A 14,514-nucleotide genomic window follows, 5' to 3' on the forward strand; every position below is an offset into this window, starting at 1 on the left:
CTGAGGCTGATGAAATTGGGTCCCTAGTTGTAATTGTTTCCGAAAATGAAAATGGAGATGGTTGAAGTTGTTATTAGCCTGAACGACTTTCATTTTTTCACTTAAAAAAATAAGCTGTTAGAGTGAAAGTTCATCTCAACATGAACAACTTTTAAAAAATATAGTGTATGAGTAAATAGTTTCCACAATGTAGTATTTGGATAATTATTTTTACTGTTTACGGTATTTTGATAAAATTGTCATCTTCTCACTATACAACATTACTTGACCTAATGGGAGCATTCAAAACAGAAGACTCCACATTATATTCCTCACCTGTTATCGAACTCAATTCCCGCAAGGAAACACTCGGATTGTTCCGATTATTATTGGTGACCAAAGCTGCCACATCGCTTTTGTTATCTGAATTTGCGAACCTCAAGAAATTCTCAATATCATTGCTGACTTGATCGTTGTCATGTCCTAGATGGAACCAGTTATTAAAATGACGAAGACGACGATGAGGATGGGGCTTTTTGTGACTAATGGCTATGGCCATGTCATTGGGAAACAAGTCTTGCAATACCAACGCATGAATCACAGTGCTAGCAAGCAGTAAGGACACTGTGAGTGTAGAAATCGCACTCAAATTACACACAGAGCTTTGGTTCTGTTAGATTTTGGGTTTGGGATCCGCCCTTGATGGGCCGGATTATTTGACCGGGTATAAAGAATATATCGGTCAAATGTCCAAGCGATATTGTGATATGTTTGACTTGGTCAAACACCCTGAATCATATCCAATCGGTTACGATATAAATCTAATTAATTTATATTGTGTAGATTAAATATATATTAAGTATATATATTTAGAATTAATTGTGATTGATTCTGGATTCAAATTCAAATATCATGATATTATGAGATAAGGATATATTATATCTTATCTCAGATTTTATTTGATGGGCTCAGTGGATATTTTTATGCTACCCAAAATATCCCTGGCAAAAGCTATAAATAGAGGCTTCCCCCATCAGTTCAAATCACTCCAGTAGTAGAGCTTTCCTACTATATCTCTCTCTCTCTCTTATTTTCTTTCTTGCAAAAAGGTGCTCTGTTGTGCACTTAAAAGCTTAGACTTTTATAGTCTAGCTTAAGTATGAGCTAAGAAGATCCGACCGATCCGACCCGAGATATGTTTTCGATCCATTATCATATTTTTTCTAACAGGTTCCTACATTTGTAACTACCTCTGAATATCGTACGGTTGCAATGGCTGCACCTGTCATCGGAAAAGTGTAGGCCCACCATGCAAGTGAGAATCTGTTTGATTCATTCACATAAAAACATTCGTTAGTAAATTCATCTGTTGAACGTTTGACATGGAAATTTATGGATTTTTAAGATGGAACATACTTGAATCCTCTAAAGAAGTCGACCCGGACGGCCTGCAAAATCATAGGTATGATTAATGAAAGAGATAAAGTTGTACACAGGCGACTATGGGGTGATAGTGAAACTTACTAGAGAGAAATAAAGGAACATGGCAACGAAGTAGGAAATCCTTGATCCATAATCAAAAGAGCCTTGAATCCTAGCCCATGCCATGGAAGCCACACTAGGTGCTGCAACAAACAAAAAGAACACTGGATGAAGCTCTTTTGGCAGAGTCTCATTGGTTGGGAGCCTCTGGTATAGAGTGACAAAAAGGACTACGTTATGAGCAAGGCCAATGGCAAAAAAGAAGATAGGCCGTTCTTTGAGGCCCATGGATGCACCAAGTAAGGCCCCAACAAAATTCCCAACAACAGAGAGGTGATTTGAAGGATTTGCCACCTTCGATAGGCTCCTCTAGCCGCCAGACATCCATTGTCCATAAATCTTAAGCTCAAGACAGACTATAGGAACCATAAGGATGTACCACAATGAAGGATGGAGCTCCTTGACAAACGATGGTGGAGCTCCAAGAGCAAAGAACAAGAGAGCTATCCATGGAGCAAAGAAGAAGTTCACGCGTATGGGATGGTAGTACTCACGGCGAACAGCTTCAAAGTAGAAGATTACTTTCTGAAGATAGATGGTGGAGATAGAAGCAACAAGCGCAATTGCAATGAACCATAGAATCAGATTTATTTTGAGGCTTATGTGAAGAAAGTCGGTGCTTGGAGCTGTGGCCAGTGTCTTCCACAGTATTGCTTGGCTGCTAACGCCAAGGCAAATACTGAGTGATGAAATGGGGAAGCGAAGAAGAAATGGCCACTGTTTGTCGTGAGGAAGCAATATCTCTTCGGAATCCTGTTCATAAAGTAAAAGAATGGTTAGCTCAATGTGAATAAACAAACTTAGCAATTGTCAGACTGCTTGACGTACCCTGAGAGTTTCCAACTCGGGACCTTCCAATGCATCAAAGTACCGATGAACAGGAAGAGGCCTGTCATTGTCACTCACATTGTTGTTGTCTGCAAGAGGTGCTGTTAGATTTTTTGGGCTTGGATCCGCCCTTGATGGACCGGATTATTTGACCGGGTATAAAGAGAATATATCAGTCAAATATCCAAGCGATATTGTGATATGTTTGACTTGGTCAAACACCCTGAATCATATCCAATCGGTTACGATATAAATCTAATTAATTTATATTAAATTAATTAATTTATATTGTGTAGATTAAATATATATTAAGTATATATATTTAGAATTAATTGTGATTGATTCTGGATTTAAATTCAAATATCATGATATTATAGATAAGGATATATTATATCTTATCTCAGATTTTATCTGATGGGCTCAGTGGATATTTTTATGCTACCCAAAATATCCCTGACAAAAGCTATAAATAGAGGCTTTCCCCCATCAGTTCAAATCACTCCAATAGTAGAGCTTTCCTACTATCTCTCTCTCTCTTATTTTCTTTATTGCAAAAGAGGTGCTCTGCTGTGCACTTAAAAGCTCAGACTTTTATAGTCTAGCTTAAGCGTGAGCTAAGAAGATCCGACCGACCCGACCCGAGATCCGACCCGGTATGTTTTCGATCCATTGTGTTATTTATCTTACATTGGCATCAGAGCCGAGATGTTCTTGAGGCTCTCAATATATGTGTGCATATATATAATGCACGCTCTTTTTTTCCACTGCATCATGAATATGCCGTATGCAATTCGAACTCTACATGCTTGTGTTTTAAACTCAAATACACACTCCGTTTATATAAGTGAAGTTCGAAAACATTACCTATTATTCCGTAAGGTTCAAAAACGTGACCGGAGTCTTCTTTCTAAAGCTTCCAACGTCGGCCGTTCGAACCATTTTTTTGGGTCTTTAAAAATGATGTTTTTTAAAGAAAATAAACCCATAGAGTTGTAGAGCACGAAAATACGAGTCCATAGACACCTAAAATGCATAAAACGGAGCTCGGAGGAGGAAGATATGGTAGTTCGAAAATGGCGGGTCGCGACGGACCCGCCGGAGCTCTAGCCGGATCTGGGGCGACCCGGCTGGAGGTCAGGGACGACCTGACCAGCCCAAAACGGCGTCGTTTTGGGCTGGCCAGGATGCAATGTTTCACTTTAAGTGAAACGTTGCGTTTCGGGTCTGTGGACCCGGATCCTCCCTGGAAGTCGGGTCGGTAGACCGACCCGACCCAAAAAAAAATTTTAAAAAAAACCTTTTTTTGAATAAAAAAAAAGGGCATTTTTTTTTCTCGGAATTTTTTTTGGACGCGCCATGTGGGAGCATGGGGTCCACCTAGGGACCCTTTGGTCATAAAAAGCACATATATAGACTCCTTGAGACGTGAGGAATCAGATGGAATAGGTCAGGTGACGGCGAGAGGCCGGAAAGGCGCGCGTGTATGACACATGCCGGTCCCGAGAGTGGGCGAGCCTACCCTTTATTTAAAAAAAATTTTTTTTTGCTTATTGGGGCGCGTGAGGGGCTATTTTTGAGCCCCGTTTGACCTGAAATATTTCTAAAATCATGAGAAATAAATTGATATATTATGTGCCTATTTTTATGACTTTTTGGGTATGAAAAATAGCAAATAAATGTTTTTGAATATTTATTTTATTTTTTTTTAACTTGTTCTTTTTGGGTTTAGGAAATGGCCAACTCAAACTCAAATTTTAACTCCTCTTTTGGAAAATATCCAACTTATTCTCCTCTTTCTGATGCTCCGAAATCTTCAAATTATTATTTTTTTTACAAGTAAACTCTAATGTACCTGAGGGGAGCAGTGGTGAAAGGAAATGTGTTCCTGACCAATAAGAGGAAGAAGTCTGCAGACCCAAGGACATAAACTTAATAGAACAGATAGCAGAAAAGCATGCTGATGAATACAAGCATCAAAAGTGCCTCTTTTCAAAATTGACTTATTATGCTAAACAAATTGTCAATGAGCAAGACGCACTCTTTTTCTCAAATATTGCAATCCAATACCGAGAGGAACTGGCGAGGAGGGGACACATATTTACTGAAGCATTTTTTAAACAAAGTCTCTGTAGATGCTGGAAAGATGTTAAAGAGGGTTTGAGAGAACCAATGATAAAATATATCATGAACGAATGAGTTTCTGTTCACTTTTTTTTTTCTTTTCATTTAATGTTTACTCTTGAGACTTTATTTTTGAGATTATCCAATTTTTTTTGTAAACATTTATGCTTCGATAAATAAAATTTTTTTTATTTCAAATGCTTTATTTGAGTGGGAGTTTCAGGAGGAAAACTCCAATTAGGGATATGTTCAAGGAAAGTCAGAGGTAAGAAAGGTAAGAGACTAACCAGGAGTAATGGGATGGGAGCCAACCTAGTTGTCTCCTGATCATGAAAATGGTGAGACTTTTATCCGGACGACCTATGACCTACTTGAATAAAGTGTGTGTATTGCATATCGTACTAAAATGCATTGTTGTCTATGTGATAGCATGATGTCTCAAAGAGGAATCAAGTCCATTATAGCTGACCTCGTAGGAGGTGACAAGCTGAACGGAGACAATTACAGCATGTGGCGTCGTAAGATATCGTATGTCCTCGAAGAACAAGAAGTCACTGATGTGTTGACTACTTTTCTTCCAGAGCCTGAGGCGAATGCATCGCGAAGGGACCAGGACGGCTACGCGGCCAGGAAAAGAAGGGACACTATCGCCAGAATTACCATGCTGAGTGCCATGACTGACGATGTGTTGGTGCAATTCGAAACACACCCTTCAGCCTCTGCCATGTGAGCAGCACTGAAATCCGAATTTGACGGTACCTCTGCTGCGAGGCTTAGGAGACTCACCGTCAAACTTGATAATTTCAAGCTGGGTCCTAACACTCCCATAAGGCATCACCTAAGGGCAATGCAGAACTTAATCAAGGAGCTTAAGGAAGCCGGAGGCGCCTTATCTGATGAGCAACAGATTCAAGCTGTCATGAGATCTCTCCCAGCAAGTTGGGATACCATGAAGCACACCATTACTCATAATGAGAGTATAAAAACCTTTGCTGATGTAGCTCGCCACCTCCAACTGGAGGATGATCGGATGGAAACTGTGAAGCCTGTTAGTAAGGCATATTTAACTGAAGGAAAGGGAGGGACAACCTCCCAAAACCAGTCCAAGAGAAGCAAAGGCTCTCAAAATAAGAAAGGCGGCCCTAAAGTAAAGAAGGGAAAGAGTTCCTTCAAGAAAGGCAAGAAACCTGCAAAGAAGCGGAACATAGCAACCATCAAATGCTATGCTTGCCAACAAAAGGGGCATTATGCCAAGGACTGCCCTGAGCAGAAAAAGGTATTGGATTCAGATTCAATACATTTCTCTTATGTTTCTAGCACTGCGTTTATTGCTGAAACTAATCCTGTTTGGGTTATAGACTCAGGGGCCACAGACCACGTGAGCAAAGATCGTGGGAACTTCACAGAATTTCGTCGGTTACCAGCAAGAAGCAGATGGCTTTATGTTGGGAACAACACGAGAGTAGAAGTCAAAGGGATCGGTACTTGTGAGCTGACCCTGCATGGAGGAAAGACTCTAGTCCTGCAAAATGTCCTCTACGCTCCGGAAATCCGACGAAATCTTGTGTCTGTTATTTCCTTAGTTAGATTTCATTTCAATGTCTTTTTCCATGATTTCACAGTAGACATTTCGTATGGGACCAATTTTTCAGTTTCTGGTTATGTTTCGGATGGTTTCTTTGTTTTAGAAAATTTCAATGATAATTTTTCTAGTTCTTGCTATGCACTTTCTTCCGATGTCAATTACGATATATGGCACGCTAGATTAGGACATATTGGTCAAGAACGCATGACCAAACTGGCAAAAGAGGGTTTGCTAGGAAACGTGTCCAAAAAGGAAATGTCTCTGTGTGAACATTGCCTTGCTGGCAAGAGCACAAGGAAGCCTTTCGGAAAGGCAACCAGGGCTAACCATCCTCTTGAATTGGTACACTCTGATATTTGCGGACCAATGAGTGTTAGGGCACGTCACGGAGCATGGTATTTTATTACCTTCATCGATGATTCTTCCCGATATGGCTATACTTACCTGATTTCCCACAAATCTGAGGCATTAGAGTGCTTTAGAAAATATCTCAATCTAGTGGAAAATCAGCTAGGTTCAAGAATCAAAGCCTTAAGAACTGACCGAGGCCGAGAATACCTCTCTGATCAGTTCAAGGAGCTCTGTGAAGAAAGGGGTATTGTTAGGCAACTAACAATCCCTGGCACTCCTCAACAGAACGGAGTTGCTGAAAGGAGAAATAGAACTCTCCTCGATATGGTTAGATCAATGATGGCACAAGCTGAGCTTCCAACCTCATATTGGGGAGATGCTCTTTTAACTGCCACATTCATACTTAACCGAGTGCCTTCTAAATCAGTCACTACAACCCCTTATGAATCATGGACAAACCGCAAACCGGATCTAAGCATCCTAAGACCATGGGGGTCAGCGGCCTATATTCGTGATTCTTCCCATAAATATGACAAGCTAGAACCAAGGGGCAAAAAGTGTATCTTCATAAGATACTCTGAGAACTCTAAGGGGTATGTCTTCATTGGTGAAAATGATGACGGCTCAGTGACTGAGATAGAGTCAAGGGACGCAACATTCATAGAAACCGAATATCCTAGCAGAGGGAGTATTGATCGAACAAGCCGTCTTTATGAGGATGATGGCAATGAGGTACAACAAAGTGTTCCTCAGTCTACTGATCCGAGTGGGAGGGTTGAGCCATTTTCACAACAAGGTTTAACCCAGTCACAGGAAGTAAGTCCTACAACAACCCCACTTAGGAGAAGTAACAGAGACAAAACTCCTAAGAGACGCTTCTCAATTGAAGGAGCAACCTTCATCGTTAGTCCAGAAAACGATGAAGGAGACCCCGTAAGTGTTAAAGAAGCACTAACAGGACCTGCTAAGGAAAAATGGCAGAAGGCCTTACAAGAGGAAATGGATTCCATGGAATCCAACCAAGTATGGGAATTAGTTGATCTACCACCTGGCCGAAAGGCAATTGGGAGCAAGTGGGTTCTCAAGTACAAACGTAAGGCTGATGGATCAATTGATAAACCCAAAGCAAGGTTAGTTGCCAAAGGGTATACACAACGGGAAGGAGTGGATTACGCAGACACCTTCTCACCTGTTGTACGTTTCAACTCGATACGACTGATACTGGCTTTAGTAGCAAGTTTAGACTTAGAGTTACATCAGATGGATGTAAAAACCGCTTTCTTGAATGGAGAACTAGATGAGGAAATCTATATGGAACAGCCTGAGGGCTTCATACAGAAAGGGAATGAACAAAAGGTTTGTAAACTCTTGAGATCCATTTATGGACTCAAGCAATCATCTAGGCAGTGGTACTTAAGGTTCCACAAAGCCATAAGCTCCTATGACTTTGAAATGATCGAGGAAGATCACTGTGTTTATATCAAGCGGTTTGGAGACAACTTTGTCATTCTATCCCTCTATGTCGACGACATACTACTAGCTGATACCAATCTGAAACTAATAAAGATGATCAAAGAGTGGTTATCCTTGAACTTCGAGATGAAAGACATGGGCGAAGCAGAATATATCTTAGGTGTTAAGATAAGAAGAGATCGTTCTAGAAAATTGCTGTCATTGTCACAAAAGGCATACATAGCAAAGATTCTTGAGCGTTTCAATATGAGAGACTGCAAGCCTATGGATACCCCTGTGGTTAAGGGACATAACCTAAGTGAGGAAATGCGCCCTACAAAACAATGCGATATAGAGCGCATGAAGAGAGTCCCATACTCAAGTGCTGTAGGCAGCCTAATGTACGCCATGTTGTGTACCAGGCCAGACATATGCTTCGCAGTCGGACTTGTGAGTCGATTCCAATCCAATCCAGGAGTCAAACACTGGGAAGCTGTAAAGAGGATTATGAGATATCTAAAAGGAACCATGGACTATGAGCTATGCTATCAAGGAAATGGCCTTCGTGCGGAGGTTATTCCGATGCTGATTGGGCAGGAGACCTGGACGAGCGACACTCGACGTCAGGCTATGCTTTCCTACTGAATAACGGAGCAATCTCTGGAGCAGCAAGAAACAAACGTGTGTGTCTCTTTCATCCATGGAAGCAGAATATGTAGCTTGTTCTGCAGCTGTCCAAGAAGCTGTGTGGCTCAAAAGATTCTTAGTACGATTGGGAATCCATGGTGGGAGTGAGGGACCAACTCTGATTCACTGCGATAGTCAAGCAGCAATAGCCTATGCAAAGGACCCTAAGTACCACAATCATACTAAGCATATAGACATAAAATATCACTTTGTAAGGGATATGATCGCTAAGAAACAAGTGACAGTTCAATACTTGTCCACTCATAAGATGTTGGCAGATCCCCTAACCAAGCCTATAGCTAGAGATCCTTTCGTCAAGCATGTAAAGGCCTTGGGCATGCGTAGAGCATGATGTATTGAACCCCTTTTTCTTTTTGATCCTTTTTTTTGTTCAAATACGCAGGCACAAGGCATGTTGTACTGAACCTTTTTCCTCTTACTTAGTAATTCAATGCATTTTATCCAGTTCAAAGAAATTTTTCTTGTATATTTGTGTATTTATACATGCATAGGCACAAGGTATGCAATACAAATATGTCGTACAGGTCACAAGGTTGGCTCACTCACACGAGCAACCGCCTCGCTATGTTCTCATGGGATATAGAAGGTTTGACAGCAGATGATCACCATGAGATGGTAGAGAAGAATCACTGCACAAATGTCACCTCAGCTAGACTGAGATGAGACCCATAAAAGTTTGGGCCGAATCATGGATAATGTGTCGTCCATGAGACCTGTAGCCAGACAAGGAACTCTTCACTAGTAAGACGTCATATATAGTTGTGATGAAAGAGCTCCTGGTTCAAATGTTGGAGTGCATTTGGAACTTAAGTCTGTACGGTGCTATTAAAACCAAAAGCGACATACTCCACTTGGTGGATTGAGCACCGTAGCATGCAATTCATACTGCATGAGCTCACTCAAATCCGCAACAAGGGACGTAGATGGAAGATCCCTGATCCATTACGGTGTGAGTCCCAGAAAGGAAATAAAACCTTTCATAATGCCCTTAAGACTTAGACAACATCACAAGGTTTTGGTTTAGTGGCAGCTACTCTAGCCTAAACCCCATGGTCAAGAATGATGCGATCTAACGGGTCAAGACTGAGAAAGCGACTATGCCAAATCTAAATGATGAATAGTCAGAAGGAAGATTTATCCTGAAATACACATCTACGTTGGTGTCTGTGACATGTCCCTTGCAGGTTGAACAGAACAACTAAGCAAGTGTGGATACCATACGTATGAAAAGGCAATCTGAGTAAACAAAATAACTCGAGAGGGATTAGATATGCCACAAGTAAAGTGTATGGATAAAACTAGGGCATTCGAGGCAACAAGCGTATAATTTGCAGGTACACCAAGGGTGTTCTTGTGTGCTGGTCCTGCATAAAGGATTCCTAGTGCACAGGCGCCCGAATCGATGACGTCATGCTCACGCGGTCACGGCAGACACCTAGTATGAAGCAATGAAAGATTTAGCTATCGCACGATGGGCAGCCCATCAAGTGCGAGTGGGAGATGTTAGATTTTTGGGCTTGGATCCGCCCTTGATGGGCCGGATTATTTGACCGGGTATAAAGAGAATATATCAGTCAAATATCCAAGCGATATTGTGATATGTTTGACTTGGTCAAACACCCTGAATCATATCCAATCGGTTACGATATAAATCTAATTAATTTATATTAAATTAATTAATTTATATTGTGTAGATTAAATATATATTAAGTATATATATTTAGAATTAATTGTGATTGATTCTGGATTTAAATTCAAATATCATGATATTATGAGATAAGGATATATTATATCTTATCTCAGATTTTATCTGATGGGCTCAGTGGATATTTTTATGCTACCCAAAATATCCTTGACAAAAGCTATAAATAGAGGCTTCCCCCCATCAGTTCAAATCACTCCAGTAGTAAAGCTTTCCTACTATCTCTCTCTCTCTCTCTTATTTTCTTTCTTGCAAAAGAGGTGCTCTGCTGTGCACTTAAAAGCTCAGACTTTTATAGTCTAGCTTAAGCGTGAGCTAAGAAGATCCGACCAACTTGACCCGAGATCCGACCCGGTATGTTTTCGATCCATTGTGTTATTTATCTTACAGGTGCTTTTGGTGACTTGCCACGTAACATTGTTATTTGTCTTTCAAGTTTACCAGACCATGTCTTGAAGCTATCATACCTGATATCTCTCGAGTTAACAGCAATTCTTGGACTGCTAGTCTGGCTGGAGAAGTTGACATCACTGGATGCATCTGGAATCTCACAACCTTTTGGTATTGGTTGAGAATAACAAATGGGTTCTTTGATCTCTATCTCGCCACTAAATATGACTCTTTTGCTGTTCTTTGGCCTATTCACAGGAGAGATTGGCAAGCTGAGAGGAACGGAAGGTTTTGTTTCATAATTCATGGACTCAAATCCATTACCTCTTCTCTCTGTTGAGGCTATTTGATTTTCATGTTTTAGAACAGATGGATTTTAGTTAGTTTAACCATGAAAAAGTTCAAATATCTTTGGAACTCTAATGTATTGTGACAAGTTAGTCTCACTTGAAGAGGTATGGCGAAAACTTGAAAATCTCTAGTTTCCTCAGTTGTATTAGAACTATATGCTTCATCAGCTGGTGTGTATTTGATCATGAGTGGAGCTTTCCCTGCAGTTTCATGGTTTATATTATTTTCCATAATGGTCTTGAAAGATTAGACAGACGATTCAGTTACATGCCCAACCAAAAGACAAGTAGGTTAAGCCAATGACTAAGAGATGTGATCTTACTGCGAGAAAATTCTTTTTCGGATATAATTCAAGACGAAGAAGAAGAATCATATAGCAATATACAGTTCAGGACAGTCACATTTCGTGAATTATAAGCAATGGGATTTCTATAAGAGGAGGTTAGGTCGACAATTATAGATTGGGATTTCTATAAGAGGTTAGGTCGACAATTATAGATTGATAACATACACTTCATTGTGGAACAGGAAAACAGATAATATAACTACGTATAATTAGGTTTGAGAATTATTTTATATTTAGAAAAGTAGGTCTTGAAAGTGAACGCTCAACGCAACAATGGCAATCATAGATCAAAAAAACGAGCGAGGCAAGGAGCTCGATAAAATTCTCTAATAACCAGAACATCATGCCCTATTAGTAAAAATAAGTATCATATTAGACATACATTTAGTCTGCTAAACGCATTTTTAAACAACAAAGCCAGTTTTCATGTTTATTAAGAAATAATCAATTAAATTATTTTTTTCGGCCACCAAGGAAGAAATATATCCATTAGCATCTTTAATCACATGTATTGGAGCTTTTTTTTTTTTTGGGTAAGAACCACCTTAATATGTATCATCAATAATAATTGTGACAATTTGTAGAAAAAAATTATAAATTTGCCAAACAAAGTGAATTGCGATATTATATATATTTGAAACCAAATTTAGTTTCTAACTAACTCTTATATCAAGGACTAAATTTAATAACAAATATGCTTTACATAAATGATCGTCCTTCATGTTTATATGATTTCTGCACGTATTTAAACCTTATGACAAAATTATATTGATGAAGAATAAATTGCTCTTGAAATTGTGGGATTTTGTAGAAGCAAGAAATTATGCGTGATTCATTTTCTCAGCAGAGGAAATTTCCTCAAACCATATAAAAAACTAAATAGTGCTGATTTTTTTAAGTTTCTCAACTTTTTCTGATTTTTGTATGAAATCATGATTTTTACTCCAGGACTAGAAGGTAAAGTTAATTTTCTTCATTAAAACTAAAAAATTCGAAAATATCAAATAATTAAGGATGGAAGTTCTTTTAGCAATTTGACCGAAATAATGAGTTTATTAATATGCATAAAATGACAAATTTCACTTGCAAATTAATTAGTTAGGAAATTACAAATCAGGAAATATAAGTATCAAGCAGGAGAAATCATAATATCTTTGGTTAGTTAAATTGTTCATTTTTTTCATACACAAATGAAAATCTTAAATGCAAATTAATAGTTATAAAGTTGCAAATAAAAATACACGCGTACCAAAAGTCCTCTATTTTGTCCTATATATACATGGCGAACCTCACTTGCAAATTAGCTGTTACAAAGTTCAAATGAAGAAGTAAGAGTGTGTTAGACCACTAAAATCCTTTAGTCCTTATTTCAATATTCTCAAATATTTCGCTGCTAATATGAAATTAATTCAATCTTTTGGTTCTTAAATGCCATCCCCTCTTCACTCAATTTTTTTTCCATATACAAACGATTAAGTTGGCATTCATTATATCGAATAATTAATATACATTAATTATGATTCAGGAACTAATACGCAATAGGGTTCATGGATCATAAAACAGTTGAGATAAACAGTATAACACTGAAATGTCCAAACATCAGGTATTTGTTAAATTTCATGTAGCCAAAGCTCAAAATTAAACAGAAACTAAGTTTTATTACGCAAGAATATATATCTATATAGATCATATTAATTAAAAGTTCAAAAGAAAGAAAAAAAAATTGAGACTTATAATATATATACTCATATGTTCCTTAATACAAGACCTATTTAACTAATTTGATTAGATTAAAAAAGTTAGGTAATTAGTTAATCATAAGAAATATGATTTTTTTTAAACGCTATAATCGTCTTCCTTAATATCCTCCTTTCCTCTCTTACTTAATTATGATTGGGAGTATCAATAAAGGTAATGTAAGAAAATTTGATAAATATGAAAATTAAGTCTTATATTTAAGACCAAAATCAACTCAACAATTAGGTTATATATTAAGGATTGGAGGAGTATACACACACACACATATATATATATATATATATAAATGTATGTATGTGTGTGCAAAAGGAAGTACCTGCGAAGATATGGTCCTTTAAAGTTCCCCTTGTGTTGAGTAAAAATGAGTTCCCAATGAAAAGATAGTTGCGATGAGGTTTTAGCTGTAAGTGTAAAAACTTTCTTTAGGAATCCAGAAAACGAGGGAAAAAGAGTGGAGATCGAAGAGAGTTAAAATTAACATTAAAAAATGATAGGGTTTTCTTTAAATTATAGAAAACAAACGAAAAATTATTAGAAATGCATGAATCTGTTCGTGCCGTAAAAGATATCATTTAGCTGATACTACACTCATTTGAAGATGAGCTGAAAGTGTGAAAGATAGACATTGTTGATTTAAATAAAAATGTACTATATTAACACGGTTTTGTTTCATTTAATCAGAATTTTAAGTTTCTACTACTATTTGTTTGAAACAAAGAAAACAAAACAGACATTATTTTGATTGCCCGCAGATATTTTCTAATTGGAGGAAATAATATTTAAAGCACAAATATCATTCAATCTCAAAATTTCTCACTTCTAAAAAAGCCAAAAGAAACAAAAAGACGAGATATTTTTAAAACTTAATCAAAAAATATTCAATAACAAGCTTAATGTATTCACTCATTGCCTGATCCAAGGGAGATATCAGCGAATTGATTTAAAATTTGAAAAAATATGGTTTAATATTTTTAGTTAATTTTTCTATTTTTTTATATTATATATTCTCTTTATTAAAATTTATAATGGCATTTATCCAATTTTTTTAGAATTTCCTCCCCTCTATTTCCAACCAACCAAACATGGAGTAAAATGTAATTAACATTTGTTTTCCATTCGCGGAGGAGGTAGGAAAAGCAAAATTGGCACCCTAAGCCTGTTCTTATAGAGGAAGTCATGAGCTCTATGCCCCATATTGTCAAGTAGAGGTGGGTGAGTGTGCATGACCCGCCTCCCTTATGAGGTGGGATTCAAATTGTCCATGTCAAAAAAAAAAAAAAAGTACGAAAACCAACATATTCTCTTTATTAAAAATCTATAACAGCATTTATCCAATATTTTTAGAATTTCCTCCCCTCTATTTCCAACCAAGCAAACATGGAGTAAAATGTAATTAAAATT

At 37.9% G+C, this 14,514-nt stretch overlaps 1 pseudogene; it reads right to left on the reverse strand.

Annotated features, from left to right (window-relative positions):
- Positions 1–250: 250 nt before the first annotated feature.
- Positions 251–10,965, reverse strand: LOC114754181 (S-type anion channel SLAH3-like; annotated as a pseudogene).
- Positions 10,966–14,514: the final 3,549 nt, after the last annotated feature.

This window comes from Neltuma alba, unplaced genomic scaffold, assembly GCF_004799145.2.
Source record: "Neltuma alba isolate B1F8T4 unplaced genomic scaffold, ASM479914v2 tig00010095_pilon, whole genome shotgun sequence".
Lineage (NCBI taxonomy): Eukaryota > Viridiplantae > Streptophyta > Magnoliopsida > Fabales > Fabaceae > Neltuma > Neltuma alba.